Here is a 6,000-nt window from a genome sequence, read left to right as displayed (position 1 = left end):
GCTACAGATGTGCCCTGTGCGGTGCATACAGCTGAATGGTGGGTGACATTATAGCATACAGCGTGCATGTGCTACAGATGTGCCCTGTGTGGTGCATACAGCTGAATGGTGGGTGACATTATGGTATACAGCGTGCATGTGCTACAGATGTGCCCTGTGCGGTGCATACAGCTGAATGGGGGGGGGGGGGGTGGCATGCAGCGTGCATGTGCTACAGATGTGCCCTGTGCGGTGCATACAGCTGAATGGTGGGTGACATTATGGCATACAGCATGCATGTGCTACAGATGTGCCCTGTGCGGTGCATACAGCTGAGTGGTGGGTGACATTATAGCATACAGCGTGCATGTGCTACAGATGTGCCCTGTGCGGTGCATACAGCTGAATGGTGGGTGACATTATAGCATACAGCGTGCATGTGCTACAGATGTGCCCTGTGTGGTGCATACAGCTGAATGGTGGGTGACATTATGGTATACAGCGTGCATGTGCTACAGATGTGCCCTGTGTGGTGCATACAGCTGAATGGTGCATGTGCCACAGATGTGCCCTGTGCGGTGCATACAGCTGAATGGGGGGGGGGGGGGGGGGGGTGGCATGCAGCGTGCATGTGCTACAGATGTGCCCTGTGTGGTGCATACAGCTGAATGGTGGGTGACATTATGGCATACAGCGTGCATGTGCTACAGATGTGCCCTGTGTGGTGCATACAGCTGAATTGTGAGTGACATTATGGCATACAGCGTGCATGTGCTACAGATGTGCCCTGTGCGGTGCATACAGCTGAATGGTGGGTGACATTATGGCATACAGCGTGCATGTGCTACAGATGTGCCCTGTGTGGTGCATACAGCTGAATGGTGGGTGACATTATGGCATACAGCGTGCATGTGCTACAGATGTGCCCTGTGTGGTGCATACAGCTGAATGGTGGGTGACATTATGGCATACAGCGTGCATGTGCTACAGATGTGCCCTGTGCGGTGCATACAGCTGAATGGTGGGTGACATTATAGCATACAGCGTGCATGTGCTACAGATGTGCCCTGTGTGGTGCATACAGCTGAATGGTGGGTGACATTATGGTATACAGCGTGCATGTGCTACAGATGTGCCCTGTGTGGTGCATACAGCTGAATGGTGGGTGACATTATGGCATACAGCGTGCATGTGCTACAGATGTGCCCTGTGCGGTGCATACAGCTGAATGGTGGGTGACATTATGACATACAGCGTGCATGTGCTACAGATGTGCCCTGTGTGGTGCATACAGCTGAATGGGGGGGTGGCATGCAGCGTGCATGTGCCACAGATGTGCCCTGTGCGGTGCATACAGCTGAATGGGGGGGGTGACATGCAGCGTGCATGTGCCACAGATGTGCCCTGTGTGGTGCATACAGCTGAGTGGTGGGTGACATTATGGCATACAGCGTGCATGTGCCACAGATGTGCCCTGTGCGGTGCATACAGCTGAATGGGGGGGGGGTGGCATGCAGCGTGCATGTGCTACAGATGTGCCCTGTGCGGTGCATACAGCTGAATGGTGGGTGACATTATAGCATACAGCGTGCATGTGCTACAGATGTGCCCTGTGTGGTGCATACAGCTGAGTGGTGGGTGACATTATAGCATACAGCATGCATGTGCTACAGATGTGCCCTGTGTGGTGCATACAGCTGAATGATGGGTGGCATATAGCATACAGCATGCATGTGCTACAGATGTGCCCTGTGTGGTGCATACAGTTGAGTGGTGGGTGGCATTATAGCATACAGCGTGCATGTGCTACAGATGTGCCCTGTGTGGTGCATACAGCTGAATGGTGGGTGACATTATAGCATACAGCGTGCATGTGCTACAGATGTGCCCTGTGTGGTGCATACAGCTGAGTGGTGGGTGACATTATAGCATACATGTGCTACAGATGTGCCCTGTGCGGTGCATACAGCTGAATGGGGGGGGTGGCATGCAGCGTGCATGTGCTACAGATGTGCCCTGTGCGGTGCATACAGCTGAATGGTGGGTGACATTATAGCATACAGCGTGCATGTGCTACAGATGTGCCCTGTGCGGTGCATACAGCTGAGTGGTGGGTGACATTATGGCATACAGCGTGCATGTGCTACAGATGTGCCCTGTGTGGTGCATACAGCTGAATGGTGGGTGACATTATGGCATACAGCGTGCATGTGCTACAGATGTGCCCTGTGCGGTGCATACAGCTGAGTGGTGGGTGACATTATAGCATACAGCGTGCATGTGCTACAGATGTGCCCTGTGCGGTGCATACAGCTGAGTGGTGGGTGACATTATGGCATACAGCGTGCATGTGCTACAGATGTGCCCTGTGTGGTGCATACAGCTGAATGGTGCATGTGCCACAGATGTGCCCTGTGCGGTGCATACAGCTGAGTGGTGGGTGACATTATGGCATACAGCGTGCATGTGCTACAGATGTGCCCTGTGTGGTGCATACAGCTGAATGGGGGGGGTGACATGCAGCGTGCATGTGCCACAGATGTGCCCTGTGCGGTGCATACAGCTGAATGGGGGTGGTGGCATGCAGCGTGCATGTGCTACAGATGTGCCCTGTGTGGTGCATACAGCTGAATGGTGGGTGACATTATGGCATACAGCGTGCATGTGCTACAGATGTGCCCTGTGTGGTGCATACAGCTGAATGGTGGGTGACATTATGGTGTACAGCGTGCATGTGCTACAGATGTGCCCTGTGTGGTGCATACAGCTGAATGGTGCATGTGCCACAGATGTGCCCTGTGCGGTGCATACAGCTGAATGGGGGGTGACATTATGGCATACAGCGTGCATGTGATACAGATGTGCCCTGTGTGGTGCATACAGCTGAATGGGGGGGTGGCATGCAGCGTGCATGTGCTACAGATGTGCCCTGTGTGGTGCATACAGCTGAATGGGGGGGGGTGCATGCAGCGTGCATGTGCTACAGATGTGCCCTGTGTGGTGCATACAGCTGAATGGTGGGTGACATTATGGCATACAGCGTGCATGTGCTACAGATGTGCCCTGTGTGGTGCATACAGCTGAATGGTGGGCGACATTATGGCATACAGCGTGCATGTGATACAGATGTGCCCTGTGTGGTGCATACAGCTGAATGGTGGGTGGCATTATGGTATACAGCGTGCATGTGCTACAGATGTGCCCTGTGCGGTGCATACAGCTGAGTGGTGGGTGACATTATGGCATACAGCGTGCATGTGCTACAGATGTGCCCTGTGCGGTGCATACAGCTGAGTGGTGGGTGACATTATAGCATACAGCGTGCATGTGCTACAGATGTGCCCTGTGCGGTGCATACAGCTGAGTGGTGGGTGACATTATAGCATACAGCGTGCATGTGCTACAGATGTGCCCTGTGTGGTGCATACAGCTGAATGGTGCATGTGCCACAGATGTGCCCTGTGCGGTGCATACAGCATGCATGTGCTACAGATGTGCCCTGTGCGGTGCATACAGCTGAGTGGTGGGTGACATTATAGCATACAGCGTGCATGTGCTACAGATGTGCCCTGTGTGGTGCATACAGCTGAATGGTGCATGTGCCACAGATGTGCCCTGTGCGGTGCATACAGCTGAATGGGGGGGGGGGGGGGGGGGTGGTGGCATGCAGCGTGCATGTGCTACAGATGTGCCCTGTGTGGTGCATACAGCTGAATGGTGGGTGACATTATGGCATACAGCGTGCATGTGCTACAGACGTGCCCTGTGTGGTGCATACAGCTGAATGGGGGGGTGGCATGCAGCGTGCATGTGCTACAGATGTGCCCTGTGTGGTGCATACAGCTGAATGGGGGGGTGGCATGCAGCGTGCATTTGCTACAGATGTGCCCTGTGTGGTGCATACAGCTGAATGGTGGGTGACATTATGGCATACAGCGTGCATGTGCTACAGATGTGCCCTGTGTGGTGCATACAGCTGAATGGTGGGTGACATTATGGCATACAGCGTGCATGTGCTACAGATGTGCCCTGTGCGGTGCATACAGCTGAATGGGGGGGGGTGGCATGCAGCGTGCATGTGCTACAGATGTGCCCTGTGTGGTGCATACAGCTGAATGGTGGGTGACATTATGGCATACAGCGTGCATGTGCTACAGATGTGCCCTGTGCGGTGCATACAGCTGAGTGGTGGGTGACATTATAGCATACAGCGTGCATGTGCTACAGATGTGCCCTGTGTGGTGCATACAGCTGAATGGTGGGTGACATTATAGCATACAGCGTGCATGTGCTACAGATGTGCCCTGTGCGGTGCATACAGCTGAATGGTGGGTGACATTATAGCATACAGCGTGCATGTGCTACAGATGTGCCCTGTGCGGTGCATACAGCTGAATGGGGGGTGACATGCAGCGTGCATGTGCCACAGATGTGCCCTGTGCGGTGCATACAGCTGAATGGGGGGGGGGGGGGGGGTGGCATGCAGCGTGCATGTGCTACAGATGTGCCCTGTGTGGTGCATACAGCTGAATGGTGGGTGACATTATGGCATACAGCGTGCATGTGCTACAGATGTGCCCTGTGTGGTGCATACAGCTGAATGGTGGGTGACATTATGGCATACAGCGTGCATGTGCTACAGATGTGCCCTGTGCGGTGCATACAGCTGAATGGTGGGTGACATTATGGCATACAGCGTGCATGTGCTACAGATGTGCCCTGTGTGGTGCATACAGCTGAATGGTGGTTGACATTATGGCATACAGCGTGCATGTGCTACAGATGTGCCCTGTGCGGTGCATACAGCTGAGTGGTGGGTGACATTATGGCATACAGCGTGCATGTGCTACAGATGTGCCCTGTGCGGTGCATACAGCTGAATGGGGGGGTGGCATGCAGCGTGCATGTGCTACAGATGTGCCCTGTGCGGTGCATACAGCTGAGTGGTGCGTGACATTATAGCATACAGCGTGCATGTGCTACAGATGTGCCCTGTGTGGTGCATACAGCTGAATGGTGCATGTGCCACAGATGTGCCCTGTGCGGTGCATACAGCTGAATGGGGGGGGGGGGGGGGGGGGGGTGGCATGCAGCGTGCATGTGCTACAGATGTGCCCTGTGCGGTGCATACAGCTGAGTGGTGCGTGACATTATAGCATACAGCGTGCATGTGCTACAGATGTGCCCTGTGTGGTGCATACAGCTGAATGGTGCATGTGCCACAGATGTGCCCTGTGCGGTGCATACAGCTGAATGGGGGGTGACATGCAGCGTTCATGTGCCACAGTTGTGCCCTGTGCGGTGCATACAGCTCCTTTTTGTTATCTCACCCAGCACTGTGAACAGCTCCTGCCCGCCGGCCTCTGCGCCCCTATACAGCAGCCAAGCACGTACAGTCCTGCCCCTGGCCCCGGGGATCCTCCAGACCGCACACAGGTGCAACTGCGCCCGCTTCCCCACTCCTTCTCCGCCTCCTTTGTTGTGCGCGCCCCCGGTGACCGGCAGGTGGCAGGAGCGAGCTGTCCGGGCCCGTGTGTGCTGCCAGTCTCTCTCTGACCGGGGCCGTGGGACATACCAATCACATTGGAATCGGGGGGACACCTACTTTTGGTGACTATACTCTATACATTGAGAACATAGGTCAGGTCTCGGTGTACATAGATCATACCATGCTTATATGGCAGCGCTGACACAGCCACACTGACTGCCGCCAACGGTGCCTAGTGACATATCTAATCCCCCCTCATAGTGGAGAAAATGGTATAGCCCAATAACACCTCGTATAGGGCAAGCCCCTCTATAGAATGGCCCATGTAATGTGACGGGGGTGGAGGACGTTTTTATAATAACCATTTACCTTGTCTTATCTTTGGGAACTTTGGGACATACAAGCCAAAAAGCGCCTACATCATATATGAGAGTTACGTGTAGCGAAGCCTTTTCATGGGGGTTACCGGAGAAAGATAAAGTATATTGGCTCATTGGACCCCCCCAATTTAGGCTGTTTTTTGGTTTTGCCCT

The 6,000-nt window shown here is 54.2% G+C and overlaps 2 protein-coding genes across 3 annotated transcripts in view; one reads left to right on the top strand and one right to left on the bottom strand.

Annotated features, from left to right (window-relative positions):
• Positions 1-5,619, bottom strand: part of TADA3 (transcriptional adaptor 3) — an 80,917-nt gene extending 75,298 nt beyond the window's left edge. The window contains exon 1 of one of the 2 annotated variants that reach the window (XM_063940976.1): positions 5,310-5,619. The gene's annotated coding sequence lies outside the window, so the exon portion shown is untranslated. The remainder of the gene's footprint in view (positions 1-5,309) is intronic. The other variant, XM_063940977.1, reaches the window with a different exon arrangement.
• The window catches only part of ARPC4 (actin related protein 2/3 complex subunit 4), a 122,199-nt gene that overhangs the window by 67,903 nt on the left and 48,296 nt on the right, over positions 1-6,000 (top strand). The window lies entirely within an intron of this gene.

The sequence above is a fragment of the Pseudophryne corroboree genome, chromosome 9, assembly GCF_028390025.1.
Source record: "Pseudophryne corroboree isolate aPseCor3 chromosome 9, aPseCor3.hap2, whole genome shotgun sequence".
NCBI lineage: Eukaryota > Metazoa > Chordata > Amphibia > Anura > Myobatrachidae > Pseudophryne > Pseudophryne corroboree.
Note: the sequence above shows the minus strand (reverse complement) of the source record. Positions and strands in the feature narration are given on the sequence as shown.